The sequence below is a fragment of the Ursus maritimus genome, unplaced genomic scaffold (genome assembly GCF_017311325.1).
Source record: "Ursus maritimus isolate PB19 unplaced genomic scaffold, ASM1731132v1 scaffold_19, whole genome shotgun sequence".
Classification (NCBI taxonomy): domain Eukaryota; kingdom Metazoa; phylum Chordata; class Mammalia; order Carnivora; family Ursidae; genus Ursus; species Ursus maritimus.
Genome location: NW_024424341.1, coordinates 47,953,401 through 47,970,560, shown reverse-complemented (window position 1 = coordinate 47,970,560; position 17,160 = coordinate 47,953,401). Strand labels below are relative to the sequence as shown.

At 43.8% G+C, this 17,160-nt stretch overlaps 1 pseudogene; it reads left to right on the top strand.

Annotated features, from left to right (window-relative positions):
• Window positions 1–17,160, top strand: part of LOC103657369 — a 33,081-nt pseudogene that overhangs the window by 11,218 nt on the left and 4,703 nt on the right.

The following is a 17,160-nucleotide window of genomic DNA, read 5'->3' as shown; positions in this document are numbered from 1 at the left end:
GAGAGGGAACACAAGCAGGGGGAGTGGGAGAGGAAGAAGCAGGCTCCCAGCAGAGGAGCCTGATGTGGGGCTCGATCCCAGAACACAACGCCGGGATCACACCCTGAGCAGAAGGCAGACGCTTAACGACTGAGCCACCCAGGTGCCCCAGTACAGAGCCTTTCTAATCAGCCTACATAGGTGTGAGGTAGAATGGGAGGAGGGATGGGAGACTTAAAAGCTGTTAATAATCAAATAATAAAAATGAGGTTAGACTAATTCAACACTGACTATTTACTTTTGAAGGGTCTCACTCCTTGGTTGGGAAAGACCACAATTTTCCTCATGCTAATAACTGCATTTCCTTTGCTGCTGCACAGGTAAGATTCTTTATACAATATGTTATTGAGAGTATTTGTGAAATACTGTTTAGATAAATTGCCTGTGATATTTTTGTGGCAGTTTCATAAAAATTAATGTGTAGAAGTTTTATCAGACAATAAATATGATTTAAAGATTTTACTAGGAGAGTAATTTTTCAAAGGCTAGAAAAATCTAAATTTGAGATTATGGTAACAAGCCTTATGGTTCATGGTTCTTTTTCAACTATGTTAGAAATTCATTTTAATTTTCTTATAAAATTTTTCCTTACCACTTTTCCCTCCACACCTTTTAAATCAATTTATATATTTACATTTCATCCCTTTAGTCAGTAAAAAAATTGGGAAAAAAAAAGGGTGGTTTTGAAACTTCTACAACATAAAAATGAAAGGTACAAAGTAAGTGCTCTATGAATGTAAAGAAAGAGGGTCCTTTATGTTTTTAGTTCAGTGTAATAATTGCAGTGGTACAAGATGAACTGACATCTTGAAATGTGAAGGCAGGAGACCTAAATACTTCCCTGAAAGTCACACTGGAATTTTGGTTAAAATATGCTCATTTCACCTGAAAAGTATATAAAGTTCATTCTTTTCCTGCCATTATCTCTGGTGTCATCATCACTTCTACTGCACTGGAGATTGGGCCCTATGTCTCCAAGGTCTTGAGGCCAGAGTCAGTCTGTCAGAATGTTTTCCTGAATTCAGTGTAAATATATTAGATATTTGTTCATTTTATTTATATATAATTCACATGCTGTAAAATTGATACACAATTAAATGGCTCTTTGTGTATTTACAATTTTGTAAAACCTGTCATTACTAACTCCAGAGCAATTTCATCACCCCACAAAAAAAACCCATACCCTTTAACATTCCACACCCCCACCCCTTGGAAACCAGCACTGTAATTTCTGTCTCTATGTTTGTCCCTATTCTGGGCATTTCGTATAAATGAAATCATACAATATGTGGCCTATCTTGTCTGCCTTTTGTATATGGTGTAAGGTAGGGGTCCAGCTTTATTGTGTTCCATGTAGATTTCCAGTTGTCCCATCTGTTCAATATTTTTAAACATCAGAGTTCCTTCGCTAGATTTTAAAATATCAAAATTGCTCTTTCACTGAGATGAATTGATAGGACCAGTGGTCCATGGAACCAGTACAGTCATGCTGGTTGAGATTTTTAGACTTTGAAAATATGGAAATAGTAATATTCTGAGGGATTGTAACAATCTGCGTTTGGTCAGGAAAACATATACATACAATTGTTCGAGAGTAAGAATTATATAAATTAAGAGTTTAGGAGTTTGAGCAGTGAAATGTATGAAAGACTGGTGGATCACAGAGTTAGTCACTGACAACTACATCCTAAAGCCCCATGGTGGATGGAGAAGCCAAAGATCATGCGTATGTTTGAGAAGTTACTGCCTCTGGTTGCCTTAAGTATGTAGTTAGAGCTGGTGGAGAGGTCTGCAAAGTCTATCTAGTCACTGGTTTCTCCTGAGATTAACATTTTCTGCTTCACTTTTGCCTTCCAAATTCCATATAGGTTTTTCTCATTGGCAAACTTCATTGAAAATCATAAAGCATTTAAAAGCAAAAGTGTGGACCACAGCAGACTAGGACAAGGGATAATGGGACAAGCATTAGAAAGACCAAAAGCATGGGGAGAGGCTGAGGAAAAAAAAATGTGTGTGTGGAATAAAGTCCACATATACTGGAGAGTAAAGTACCTGAGAAAACCATAAGCTATTTCCTCTGGCTCTGCACAAACAGAAAGTGAAGGTAAGAACAGAGTGGTAAATAGCCTGGCTAAGAGTTGGAGTGTCACAACTAAGAGCAAATCTGCAAACAATCAGAGAATAATGTATTTTCTTTTCCTCTTCTTACTTTTTCTTTTCCTCTTTTCTTTCTTTTAGCTCTAGGCATTTGGTGAAATCTCTGTCAAACCACGATATGATAACTAAGCTAAGGGAAGGGAGACTACATTTATCATACATGATAATGAAGACAGCCTTTACAAAATTAGTTTGGAAATGTCACTAAACAAATAACCCACAACAATCAGCAAAAACAAACCCTAAAGAAGGAGGAAAACCTGATTACCACAGTTCCTTGTTATATATATATATATTTTTTTTTTAAAGATTTTATTTATTTATTCAATAGAGATAGAGACAGCCAGCGAGAGAGGGAACACAAGCAGGGGGAGTGGGAGAGGAAGAAGCAGGCTCCCATTGGAGGAGCCTGATGTGGGGCTCGATCCCACAACGCTGGGATCACGCCCTGAGCCGAAGGCAGACGCTTAACCGCTGTGCCACCCAGGCGCCCCTCCTTGTTATATTTTAAATGCAGGTTTTTCAACACAATTATGAGGAATGCAAAGAAACAAAAGTATGGCTCAGTCATACACACACACACACACACACACACACACACACACAGAAAAAGAAGAAAGAAATTAGAGAAACTGTTTCGAGGATTCCCAGAGACTGGATTTGCAACTGAAATGAAAGAATGCTAATTAGTAGTAGGAAAACAGAAAACACACTGGTAAAAGTATATAGTCAAATTCAGAATAATACTGCAATATAGGCATGTGTTAACCACTTAGATCAAGTATAAACATGAAAGGACAAAAGTAAAAAAAATACAATGTTTGTTAATGCATATACAATGTAAAAAGAGTGACATCAAAAAAATGTGAGAGGGGAATAAAGAATAAAGTTCTTTTTTTTTTAATTTTCACTTTTTAAGTAATCTCTACACCCAGTGTGGGACTTGAGCTCACAACCCTGAGATCAAGAGTTGCACGCTCTATCGACTGAGCCAGCCAGGTACCCCAAAGAATAAAGTTCTTATATGCAATCAAATTTAAGTTGTTAGCATAAAATAGACTTTGATCTACAAGATGGTTTATATAAGCCTTGTGATAGCAACAAAGAAAAAACGTACAATAGATACACAAAAAAGGAAATTAAGACATACCAATATAGAAAACTATCAATTCCTAAAGGAAGTCAGAAGGAGGAAAAAAAGAATAAGGGAACTACAAATCAGTCAGAAAAGCAATTGATAAGATGATATCAGGAAGTCCTTACCTATCAATAATTAGTCTGAATATAAATGAATGAATTATCCAATCAAAGATACAGAGTGACTGGATGGCTTAAAAAAAAAAAAAGACTCAAGTGAATGCTGCTGACAGAGTTGAGATTTAAAGCTACACATAGCCTCAAAGTGAAAGGATGGAAAAAGATATGCCATGCAAATGGTAACCGAAAGAGAGCAGGAGACGCTCTAATTAGACACAATATTTGAATTAGTGTTTATCTATTACTTGGGTAAATACCCACTAGTTCAATTACGGGGTAGTAAGGTAGTTCTATTTTTAACTTTTGGAGTAAATCCACACTGTCTTCTACAGTGTCTGCACCAGTTTGCATTCCCTCAAACGGTACAGGAGGGTTCCTTTTTCTCTTCATCCTTGCCAAATGTTCTTTCTTGTTCTCACAACGGTTTTTGAGGAAAGCCACTTTCACCCTTAAAATGTAACCATGTTAATTTTCAACACAAATGTCCCACACAACTCCAACCTTTACCTCACTGTTCAAACATGAATTTAAATTGGCAGGACGTAGTCCCGTTTCACCGGACGCAAAAGAAATAGGGTTAGAAATTCCAAAGAAAGACAGGACCTGGGGGCGGGCCCCAGGGGTAGCCAGGCCCCGCCCACCCTTCTCAGCGCCCTGGCCTCTCTCCGGAAATCTTAGCTAGGGCAAACCTTACGACTGCGCCCAGTTTTCGACTGGCCCCGCCCTCCCGACATCTTGGCTCCACCAGCCATTTCAGTTTCTCTCCCGTTACCGGAAGCGCTCCTCCATAGCTCCGCCCCATCCTGCCCCCGCGTTTAGGGCCAAGGTCTGGACAGGGCGTGAGTTCCTCCTGTTGCCGGAAGCGCAGTATCCAGGCTTCGCCCCAGCCCCGCCCACAGGGCGCCCCACCCCCGCCCATGTTCGCACCCCGCCCATTACCGGAAGCACTCCCCGCAAGCCCTGCCCAGTCCCACTGTTCCACCGGCGCGCACGCGCAGCTTTTAACCGACCCGGAATCGGCTGGCAAGGAGCGAACGTCAAAGTCGGCGTCTGAGGGTTTTGAACTTTCTCTTTTCTACGTGAGCGTCTCAGTCCCAAGGCCTACACCCCTGGGACCTGGGGTCTCACGCACATTAGAGTCCCCTCACCCGCGTTTCCCACCGTGGTAAGTCCGGTGTCGCGGAGAGACACGCGGAGCCCTGTGGGCGGCGCTGCCGGCCGGGGTCCCTGTGCGTTTTGGTTCACATCTTTCGGAGTCGGTCCCGGCCCTCGGACGTTCGGACGCCTCCTGCCGCGTTATCTCCCTGCTTCACGCTGTCCCTGGGCACCCCTCCCACCCGCGCCGCGGGAGTCCAGGGACATGGGCGTGTGCGTCTCGCCCCCGCAGCCTGGCCCGGCTCGGCCCGTAGAGGCGCGGAGTGTGTCCCTGGCCCTGGGATTGCGCAGACCCCGCCGCCTTCCTGAGACCCCCCTCCCGTGCAGCCCCGCATGTAGTGAGAGGACCGATGCCCAGGAAGGGCACCGTCTTCAGTGCGGGCGTTGGGGAGCGGGATTTAGGACGGAAGATCGCGGGGAGTCACGGAGCAGGTCCCCTCCCCCACGCGAGGATGGGGAGCCTTGTGGAGGCCGTGACTGCGGAAGGGAGGCGAGGTCAGCGGCAGACGAGGGACAGAGGGGGAGCAAGAGAAAGAGAATGGGCGGAGGAAAGATCAGTGAGAGGGTCCGTAAATTAGAGACGGCAAGATAGAGGATGCGGGAGGGACTTGCAGCGAGGCCGAAAGAGCGGAAGACGAGAACTCGGGAAAGTCGCAAGCGGAGAAGAGCAAAGAGCGAAATGTGGAGGAAGGGGAGGCGGTCCAGGAGAAGGGGAGCGGACTAGTAGGGGCTCTTGGTTAACAGAAGTAGGGCAACAAGGGCGAGGCACTTCACGCAGGCAGTGGGAAGGAGAAAATGGTTGTGGGCCGGCGATGCGGGGACAGAGGCGGTAGGGATGACAGCCAAGAGAGAAACAGCTGTGCGAGAGCTTAGCCAGAGGGGTGCCAGTGAGTGGGGGCAGAGGGAACGCAACCAGGAGAGCAGAAGGGACACAGATGGGGACTGAGGGAGAGAGAGAGGCCGAAATCGATGGAGATCGGAAGTCACAAAGCTTGGGCAGGAGTATGGGAAAGTGAAATAGGTCTCAAGAGTTCCCCGGAAAGTGTGGGTGTAGGGAAAGGAAGAGAGAAACGGGGAGAAAGCAAGGGAGGAGACGGGGGAATGACAGGGAAGGAGAAACAGTGGAGAAAATCAGAAAAGAGACATGAACAGATCCTTCGGAGGGAGAAAGAAGGGGAACCCAGATCTGGGTGAGTGGTGGTTAATGGGACATGGGTGAGTCAGTTGTGATACAGTGACCTGTGTCTCCGTAACGTATTTAACTTTAAATTTGCTTGTTTGAATTGAACAGTTGAGAAAGAGAATTACTGAACTGTTTATAAGGCTTGTGCATTTTATAATTATTAGCATCATAAGATAGCTTGCATTTGCAACCCTTAATCGGCCAGAGAGAGGGGGGAGACCTGTGTCAGTCATTTATGGATCACCCTCTTATCCTGGGATCTCATGGGGAGATGGACTAGATCTAGAAATTCCTTAATCGGTCATTGCATGATGCTTTTTAAAGCAATATTAAAAATGTTTCTTTTACAGAGAGTAAATCTGAGGTCAGATCATGTAAAAGTAAATGGATTTATCTCTTACATTTAGTTCATTTTTTAAGCCAAATTGAGGTAAATGTTAGTGTATTGGATATCTGCTATTCTGTAAATAATCATAAACTTCTGCAGTAAGCTTTGGTGACATCTTAACCCAGCTCTTATGATTCTTTTATAAATATTAGGTAGTTGCATTATATTAAAAGCTTTGACCCCCAAGGGTTGCCTGGGTGGCTCAATCAGTTAAGCATCTAACTCTTGGTATCAGCTCAGGTTATGATCTCAGGGTTGTGAGATCCAGCCCCAGCTAGGGCTCCTCCCCGGGGTTGGAGTCTGCTTGGGATTCTCTCTCTCCCTCTCAGTCAGTCATTCAATAAAAGCTTTGACCCCAGAAGATAATAGATTTTTTAAAAATTCCAACCTGTTAAAAAAAAAAAAAAAAATATATATATATATATAGTTTGTAGCTCAGGTGAGAACCCCTGCATTCTTTCTACTCATTATCATATATTGGAACATCATTTGGTAGTTAGTAAATAATTTTGGACTATTTCAGTGTGTATCTGTAAGGGCGCCCATGATCTTAACAGTCAGAACCTAGTTTAGTAAGTTAGTGTAATATTCCACAGCGTCTCTTCTTCCTTGATGTGATTTATCTAATTAGTGAGGTATCAGCTCCAAAGTAGATGTTCCCTTCAGGTCCCTGAGGTCCTGAACAATTGTATGAACATATTGAAGGTGGGCTGGACTCTGAACTTTGTTCCAGTAGAACTGATTTATTCATGGTGAGGTAATATGCTTACTTCCATAGCTGATCCTCTTTCAAAGTGTTCAGTACCAAATCTCTGTGTTTATCGTTTTATATGTTTAAAGTATTTCCCCATTGATGGGGCACCTGGGTGGCTCAGTCAGCTGGGCGTCTGCCTTCAGCTCAGGTCATGATCCTGGGGTCCTGGGATCCAGCCCCACCTTGGGCTCCCTGCTCAGCAGGGAGTCTGCTTCTCCCTCTCCCTTCCCCTCCTTGCTTGCTCTCTTTCTCTCTCAAATAAACAAGTGGAATCTTTAAAAAAAAATTCAAATAAAATATTTCCCCATTGATTAAAACCATGAAAGAAGTTTCTTTAGCTCAGGCATATTTTGGACGATCCTGGAATTTTTCTTTTTTTTAACGTTATTTTTTTTTTTTTAAGGACTGCACTTTATTTACATTTATTTATTTATTTATTTATTTACTTACTTAACTTACTTATTTAAGTGAGCTCCTACACCCAGCGTGGGGCTTGATCTCCCAGTCCTGAGATCGAGTCCCATGCTGTCCTACTGAGCCAACCAGGCACCCTGATCCTTGAATTTTTGAAGCCCCATGCTTCATATAGGCCACTCCTTCAAAATTCAGTTACATGCAGTTCTCACTGAACTCAGATGTTCTCAAGGTAGCTAGTGAAAAGGCTTCTCTCCTAGGCCTCAGTGAACACAACCACAGCCTGGAGATGAAGGACAAGAGCAGGAAATCTGAATGACTGTGATCCCTAAAGTGATTGAAATTTTGCATGCGTGTCTGTGTGGCATTTTTTCTGCAGGAGGGTTACCAGTTGTAATTAGAAGATTAAGTTGATCCTAGCCCAACAACAATGAAAACTACTGTGAGGAAAGAGGCAAGGCCTAGGCTCAGAGACAGAGAGTAAATTTACAGAGAGTAAATCTGAAGTCAGATCATGCCAGTCCCCGGCATTAAATTCTCCACTGGCTTCCCATCACCTTCATGAAAAAAATCCTAGATTCCTGAATATGACAGTGGAAAGCAAGACAACAAAAGAAAAATAGGTAAATGGGAAAAAGCAGAGAAGATACACAGATGGATGGCCAGTGAGCTCATGCAGACATGCTCAGTGATCCTAATCATTAGGGAATTGCACATGAAAACCACAGGGTGATACTACTTCATACCAACTTGTGTGACTATACTCAAAAACGGGGACGGCTCCGAAAAGAAGCCCTGGAGAGAATGGGGTGAAACTAAAATTATTGTTTACTGCCCCTGGGAGTGTAAATGGTGCATTCCCTATTGAAAAAAAGTTAGTGATTTCTTTAAAAAAGTGAACATAGAATTACCAGATATTCCACCAGATCCACTGGTGGGTACATACCCAAAGAAATTGTAAACGGGAAAGTGATCAGGTATTTTTACATTTTCTAAATCTCCTGGTTAATTCACTGTCTTTATCTGTCTGATCAGCAACACGTTGAACAGTGATCACTCCTTACTTTAAACATATTTTTTCATGGCTTTCAGGACATCCTGCTATTGACAAATCTTATGTATCATCTGTGTGTCTATTTCAATTTTCTTCTCTCCACCCTGTTCACTTCTCAGCTGATTCACTTCCTTTGCTGATTTTTCCTCAACTCCCTGCTCTCTGATTGGAAGAGCACCCCACAGGTCAGAAGTCATGGACTTCTCTTCTCTACACCCAGTGACTTTCCATGTCACCATATCTCATGGCTTTAAATACCCAGGGGTCTCACTGATTCACACTCCCATCTCAGACCTCTGCCCTAAACGCCAGATTGTGTTGTCCACCTGTCTCCTTGACATCTCTGCTGGGACATCTCTACCTTCGAGTGTCCAAACATGACCTGAGCTCCCCCAGTTGTGTTCCCTGCAGTCCTCCACCTCCCAGCTAAGAGCAGTGCCATCCTTTCTGGAGCTTGGGTGACTGTCTTGTTTTCAAAATATACAGCATATCTTCAAAATACACAGCATATTACATTATTTGTGTGTTTTCCTTAAGGAGTGAAAAAAAAAAGACAATAAGTTTGAGAGACTACATGGCTTCCAAAATTCACTTGAGATGGAGGAGAACAGTGTCTGAAGACCATGGCCAGACATTCCTGATCTACTTCTGTGACCTGATCCCGTGCTTGTCTCCTCCTTCCTCACTGGGATTGAGGCCCACAGATATCTTTGCTGTTTTGGGGGCCAGGATCAGCACTGCCTCAGGGCTTTCCCAAGGGTGGTTCCCTCTGTCTAGAATTCTCCGACTCTTCAAATGCGGGTGGTGAACTTCCTTCCCCAGGTGTTGTGATATCACCTTCTCATGGGGCCATCTCTGATGGCCCATTGGGACACTGCCGTGTCACATTCCAGCCTCCCCACATACCCCCCACCCCCACTCTGGCCTGTAATGCCTGCTCTGCATGAGTCTCTCTGCTCCTTCCTCTTCCCACTGTCTGGATACAGGGGACAGGGCCCTAGGAGGGAGCCACAGGTGGGTGGGGCGCTGGGCTGGTCTCCGGTGCTCCACCCTGACTTCCCATGGGATTGCTGAGGCATTTTGCAGATCCCTCTTGAACCCAGTCCTCAGAGATTTCTCTTCTTGTGTTTGGGGTAATGGGGCTCAGCGTCAGTGGTGCTGAAAGTGCCCCAGGTGATTCTAATCTATATCCAGCATTGAGCCCCAGGGCTCTGGCTCATCCATTGATGAGGACTGAAAGTGGCCCCTAATCTAGAGAGAGGTGAGGGGGCTGTTCTCTGCATGGGGTGTTATCAGGGCGTGTCTGTGACTTTAAAGGGAGCGTTAGTGCACCCCAGCTCCCCACTGCCGCAGCTCATGTGTGTGCTTCACCAGGAGGGGGCGAGTTCCTGGTCTCCATGTAGCAGTTTACTGTCCCTGAATCCCTCCTGGGGCAGTGGGCAGCAGAGGGCTGTCTCCCACGTGGGGGGATCTTCCTGTGTGTGTGGTTGTGGCACAGAAAGGTGTATGTTGACCGAGTTCTCAACAGCATACATTTGACACTCAGGATCGACGTCTCAAGACCGATCTTGCCCGGGAGAGAAGCCCAGAGGAGGAAAGCCCAGGAGTCAGGAATGACTCTTTCTCAGGTAAAGTCGTATCTTGGTTCGTTGTTCTGTCCTGTGTCCTCACCTCCACGTGGCCTTGCTGATCACACTCTGAAGTGTCCCTCCTGACATGTTTGCTCATGATCACCCCAGGGCCTTCCCTCTGCCCCTCTATCTGCATGCAGATCCCAGCTCATACATTTCTGCATATGTATTTAATGGAGATTGAAGTTAAATGTTATTTTTTTTTAAATTTTTTTGCAGGGTTGTTTTTGTAAGCAGGCTAAATAGAATAACACTGACAATTTTATTTACATTTAATATAATTTATTCACTTTATTGTACCAGAAATACTGAAATGCACACAAGTAAAAAATGAGAGATAATGAAGATTTATTCTAAGAATAGATGTCACTTAGAGACTCCAGCTTTGATTTCAGTTACCTTCAGAGTGTGTTCACGTGTGCACACGTGTGTATGGGCAGGAGCCTGTAGTGTGTAAAAAAGATGTCATCATTTCATAAATAACTTTTATTTTAACTTTGAAAGTATGTTTGAAATATTTTTCATGGTCTTAAATTTTTTCTACACCACCACACAAATCACTTAATAGCAGTAAGAATACTGACTGTATGTGTGTGCATATGTGCGTGCATGCATATATATTGACCTTTAATCCAGGCTTATGTTTCAGCCTTGAACTTGTTTCAGGTTTTCTGCATTAGCAAACCCTCTGTCAACAGACTTTTGCTGTTGTATCCATTACTTTACTGTCTGGTTCCTGTGAATTCCATCGTAAAGCCTGACCACGTGGTTCAGGTGCAGGCTCTGCCATTTCTTTTTTTTTTTTTTTTTTTTTTAAAGATAGAGACAGCCAGCGAGAGAGGGAACACAAGCAGGGAGAGTGGGAGAGGAAGAAGCAGGCTCCCAGCGGAGGAGCCTGATGTGGGGCTCGATCCCATAACACCGGGATCACGCCCTGAGCCGAAGGCAGACGCTTAACCGCTGTGCCACCCAGGCGCCCCAGGCTCTGCCATTTCTTACCTGTTTGACCAGAGGCACATTCCTTAGAGTGTGTGTGTGACAGAGTTGGGTCCCGTGTAAGATGGAAACAAATACTAATTTAATGGGATGCTATGTCTTTAAACAAGTTGGCACTTGTAAAGCATTAGAGTGATGCTTACCATATGAGTAGTGTTCAAAACTTTTAGTCCCTTCGGTTATTGTCAGCTTCCCATTTCTCCAGTTTTCACCTTTCGTGACGCCACTGTACGTTTGGTCTTCCCTGAAGACATTATTTGTGCTCTAGCTTATGTAGAAGTTAGCTATCCTGTGGTATATACAACATACTATTTAGAATTTACATATAGTCTACCATTTGTTGACTTTTTTGCGTTTGTGTATTTTACCTGGCATATTATAAAATTCGGTAGTTTAGCTGGTGGAAATTCCCTGATGGAAAAGTGTAACAAATCAATATTGGGCATATGTGACTTACTCAAAATAATCTTTAATGTATTTATCTGATTATTCATTTCTGTCTAATTGACCCTTGTACCTCTTTCCTCCCCGCGTTTTTGTGAAATAAGTACTCTTTTGATGGCCTCTTGGTGACATGTGCTTTCATTTCAGGGACGGTTGACCTTCAGGGATGTGGCCATAGAATTCTCTCCGGAGGAGTGGGAGTGCCTGGACCCTGCCCAGAGGGCCTTGTACAGGGACGTGATGGTGGAGAACTACCGGAACCTGCTCTCCCTCGGTGAGGACAGTTTCCCTCCAGAGGTTGGGAACTGCTCTGGTATATCTTTGTGTTTCTCTTGGGAGTTTCTTGGGCGCCCCTTCCCTGCTTGACTGAGATTGAAGCCCTGCTGATTCAGAAATGAAAAGCTTCCCAGTGTGGTATCCGGATTTTAAACCGAGATGACCCTGCAGGTTAGTGGTGGTGCTGGAAATTGAGGAAGAACAAGACCTTACGCCGGAACGTTATAATATCCCAATGGCTGGTTTTATACCTGTAATTTTGATTCTGGTCATCCTGGGAAGAGAGCTGGATATCTGTATTTGTCAAACATTTAAGCATTAGGAAGAAGGGTGTCACTGAACAAATTCGTGAAACGCTATTCTAGACCCGCCTGTAATGAATGTCCTTGGTCTCAGCTGACAAAGGGCTGGGGAGAACCCAGGACGTCATCTACTGTTTTCCATGTCATCATTGATTTCTCACAGGCTCTCAAAGGAGCTTGTTGTTCTCTCTCTCCTCCACTGTCTTCTTTGTACGTGTATGTTTCCGCCCTCGGTGGTTGTGCAGCTGTTGTCAGCGACAAGGGCAGAGTCTCTAACATGACCCGGACAGGCTGTTCTCTGTCCCTTAGAGGTCTTTACTGTTCGACCTTGGGGAGCACATGGAGGGCTCTTTGCAGGGGCATTGTTCGTTCCTTAGCCCCTCCTTCCCTACTCAGTCCCCACGATCTGATCTGAGGCTCCCCCTGGTCCTGAGTGGGGCCTTCTCCAGTTTGCATCCCGTTTCCTGTGCTGAGTGACCTGTCAGGATGAGGACATCGGCTGCTCTTCTGCATCTGGGACTCCAGGCAGGAGCATGGGCTGTCTGAAGCCCTCGCCTGTTCCGTGCCTCCACCAGATCCTCGTTTCCACTCTTGCCCTTCAGGGGCGTGTGTACTGGGACTAGAGGGGCGTCTTGAGATTGCTGTTCAGCAGTGCTGTATGGAGAGGGGGTGCGGGAACCTTTGATTCCCAGTCCTTCATGGGGACTGTATCTCAGGCTTTGGGCCCTCAGCCTGGAGTCTGTAGGCAGACCCCCAGGTCCTGTGTGAACATCCCACAGAATCAGAGCCCCTTCCTTAATTTCCTGTCTTTTCCGTGTCTCCCTGTTGCAGCTCCTCCCTAGTCTGGGAGTGTGGGAAACCTTCGACTGTCCCTGATTTCCTGGTCTCCTAAGTTTGTATGGTGTTGCCTCTGAAATTTTCTTGGTTCTGAAATATACAGTTCCTCAGTGTCTGAAATTTTAGCCTCATATTTTCTGCTGTGATAACCCGGCCTTTAGGTGCTGGACGACTTGTGGTGAACTCTCCCAGGAGGAGTTTAACTGGGTAAAAGAACGTTCTGGATGGAGAACACTTATATTTAGGTGTCACAGCATCATCCTGCCAAGTAGAGACGTGGGCCCTGAAGCACCTGAGTAGAGTGGTCAGCATGTTCCACGATGCTGAGATCGAGTGCAGCGTGAAGAGCCTGGCTTGTGGCTCCAGTTGTCCTTCTGGTTTTTGGCGTGTCAGCAAAGTGTCTGTTGAGGACATTGTGGCAATGTTGATGGAGTACGCTAAGGCTCATCCCCCTTGATTTTGCATGAAGAAGTATAGGAATTTATTCTAGGGAGAAAATTGTCTGCCTTCATAACCCCATCTGTGAGACTGCTGACCAAACTATCATTCATGCAACAGTGTTCATTCCATGTCTGTGCTGTTGTTCCTTCTTCAACAAGTAAGATGTTGATTTATTGTGTTGGGGGAATTTATGAGCGCGTGATGCCTGCCTTATTGACCTCGACTGCATTTCCATAGTTGAAAGTTACTTTGATCTGCAGGGTTCCATGTATTACCAATGAACTTGTTAGATGTGTCTTTAATTATTGGTTATATGTTTTTAATGACACTCATCAGTGTTCTTTGTTTTTTATCTGTAATTTGTGGGACTGTTTGATCAGGGAATGAATGTCGTTACATATATTTTATAAGATTTCCTTCTTGAGTGCTAAGGGATATGGAGGGGGAGGCTTTGTCCAAAAACCTATATAAACTCTGGAATTTGGTGAAAATATAATCATAGTTATCCTTCCTATATCTATTTGCTTGAGTTAATACCTGCTTATTGACAAATACCTTTCTCATTTGAATGAATTTGGATTTTTAAAATTGGGCACATTGGACATCTTGAGAATATGCTTTTGTTATGAAGTGACTATGTTCACCCCAGAAATACAAAGAAATTCATTCATAATTTGTTTTAAAGTTATTTTGGTTTTTCTATAGTATATCTTAAGTTTTCTAAATGTAACTTGTCAAGTTTTATATGAATAACTTTTTCCTTCCCCAGGTTAGGGAAGTTCTCAGCTATGATTTGCTCAAATATATCTTCTAGTCCCCTCTCTCTCTCCACCCCCTCAGGTATCCCAGTAATTCTGACACTGGAACGTTTCATGGTGTCCTTAATCTCTCTCAGTCTGATCTCTTGGGTTTTCGGGATTTTATCCCAGGCCTCCCCGGCTTCCTTCTTTTTTCTCATCTTATCTTCTAGCTCACTAATTCCTTCTTCAGCCTCATTTACCCTGGCAGTCAGAGTATCCAGTTTAGACTGCGTTTCATTCATAGCATTTTTAAGTTTGGCCTGATTAGATCTCATATCTGCCCTTAGAGATTCTATATTGTCTCTAATATTTTTTTCAAGCCTAGATATCGACTTCATAATTGCTACTCTGAGGTCTGTCTCTGACATCTTGCTTATATGCATATCCATAGTGGTAGAGGCCATAGTCTGGTTCTTTTCCTTGTTTGGGGTTCATTGCTCCTCTTAGTCATTTTGTTGGGGGTGGATGGTTGAGGGAATGTAGAGTCAAAGTATTAACCATGACCCAAGCAAGATGCACCTGTTTTATAGGGACCCTAGGGTTGTCATCTTCCCGTTCTTCCAGCCTGTCTTTGCGCTGTTAATCAGGCAGCTCTGCCCAAGCCGCCTGTTGGGAGTGGGGGAGGTGGGCTCAGGGAAAACCACCTTTTTGAGCTTTTGTTCTCTGGTGACTTTCCACGTCTCTTCCAAGAGTCAGAGCAGAAATGACTGCACCCAGACCTCTGTCTCAGAGCAGAGAAATGGTATTCTTCTCTTCACTGAGCTCTCCAGGACACATAGTCTCTGTTTCTGTCTACACTGCTAAAAACCGCAGCCTCCCTGGTTGTGCGCATCACAGAAACTCTCCCAGAGGTTGATCCCAGGGCCGGTGTGTCTCTGCCCTTTCTGCTTCTAAAACCACAAGCAGCTCCTGGTTTCCATGTATGTGCACGTGCACACCTGCAGCTCCTGGATCCTGTTTGAGGACTTCACTAAAGTCCTTTCCTCTACGCTACAGGTCTGCGAGCGTGTGCCCAGTACCTAGCGCGGGACACTTTTGTGCTCTGGTGTCGTATCACCTTCCCAGCGCTAGCTTATGGTGGCTCCGTCTCCCTTCTGTTTAGTTTCCGATATCTGCCCACAGAATCATACAGCTCTGCCTGTCGTACCTTGCAACCGCCGGAGATTTTCTGCTTGTAGAGATCCAGATATATACTCTTACATCTGAGGCTGATTGTGTGGGTATTCGGAATGGTTTGGTAGATATCCAGCTAAATTCAGGGGACTGGTTGAAATAGGGTCCCCTACTCCTCCGCCAACTTTCCAGGAATCAGAATTAACCATTTTAAAGTGAACAGTTCATTGGCTTTTAGTGCATGTACCAATTGTCTGACTAGGCACCTCTGCCTAATTGCACAATATTCCCATTACTCCGGATTACTCTCTGTTACCCATTAATCCGTTTCTCCACGTTTTCCTCTGTTCCCAGTCCCTGAAATTACCAGTCTATTCTGTCTCTGTTTATTCTTCAGTTTTCTTCTTTTTCGGTATTGTCTGGAGTCTTCAGGGCCCTTTGCAGTTCCATATGTATTGGATCATGTTTTCCATTTCTCCAAGGAAGGTTTTTGGAATTTTCATAGTGTGTATATAGAATATCTAGACTACTTTGGTAAATCTTACCATCTTTAAAAATATGAAATCTTCCAACCCATAAATATGGAATGTCTTTTCTATTTGTTTCAGTGTTTAATTTCTCTCAGCAGCATTTATGCTTTTCAGTCTACAGCTCTTTCATCTCCTATGTTAAGATTTTTTCTAGGTATTTTATTTCTTGGATGTGGAATATTTTTAATATTCCCTTCCCAGATTGTTCCTTATAGTGTATAAGGCACAACTGCTTTCCTGTGTTGATACTGTGTCCTGCAACCTTCCTGACATCATTAGGACACATCGTTAGAGTAAGTTGTGTGTGTGTGTATTTTTTTTTAGAGATTTTATTTATTCATTTGACAGAGAGAGAGAGCACAAGCAGGGGGAGTGGCAGGCAGAGGGAGAGGGGAGAAGCAGGCTCCCTGCTAAGCAGGGAGCCTGATGTGGGGCTGGATCCCAGGACCCTGGGACCATGACCTGAGCTGAAGTCAGAGGCTTAACCAACTAAGCCACTGAGGTGCCCAGTGTGTGTGTATTTTATGGAATTTTTTACACATAGGATTACGTCTTTGGCACATAGAGATTATTGTCCTTTTTCTTCCCTAATATGTGTTTTTAAAATTTCCTTTCTTTTCTTTTTTGTCTTACTGGTCCTGGTAAAACTTGCAGTGCAGTGTTGGATAGCATTGATAAAAGTCAGTATCCATCACTTATTCCTTATCTTAGGGGGCTAGGATTACTCTTCCACCATTGACTATGATATTAACTGTGGCTTTTTTTATAATAGACCTTTAAGAATTTGAGGAAGGTCACTTTTGTTTTACGTATCTGGTGTTTTTAACATGAGAGTTCTGGAGGTTTTCAGATATTCTGTAGACAATGAGATGATTATGTAAGTTTTTCTTTTTTCCTTTTATTTTCTAGGTTATTACATCGATAGATGTTTACATGTTGAATTGTCAATCCTTAAATTCTCGGAATAAGTCCCTCTTGTTTATGTTGTGTGATTTTCATCTACTTTGTATTTAATTGGCCAGTAGTTTTTGAAGATATTTGCATCTATATTAATAAGTGATATTGGTCTGTCATTTTTTTTCATGTGATGTCTTTGGTTTGATATCAGAATAATGTTGGCCTCAGAGAATGAATTAACAATTCCTCACCTTTTTTTATCTTGGAAGTCGTAATTGGTTGAGGTTTTTTCCCACCCTCCCCCCCTCTGCCAGTCTGTCAACATTTTAAATACGTTATCCCATTGTCTCTGGACTTCACGGTTTGACTGAAAAATCAGCTCTGAAAGCTATTATGTGTCCTTTGTACGTGATGCTTCTCCCTTCCTGCTTCCAAGATCTCTCTTCATACCTTTTCTCTTTCACATATCAATTATGATTTGTTGCAGTGTGC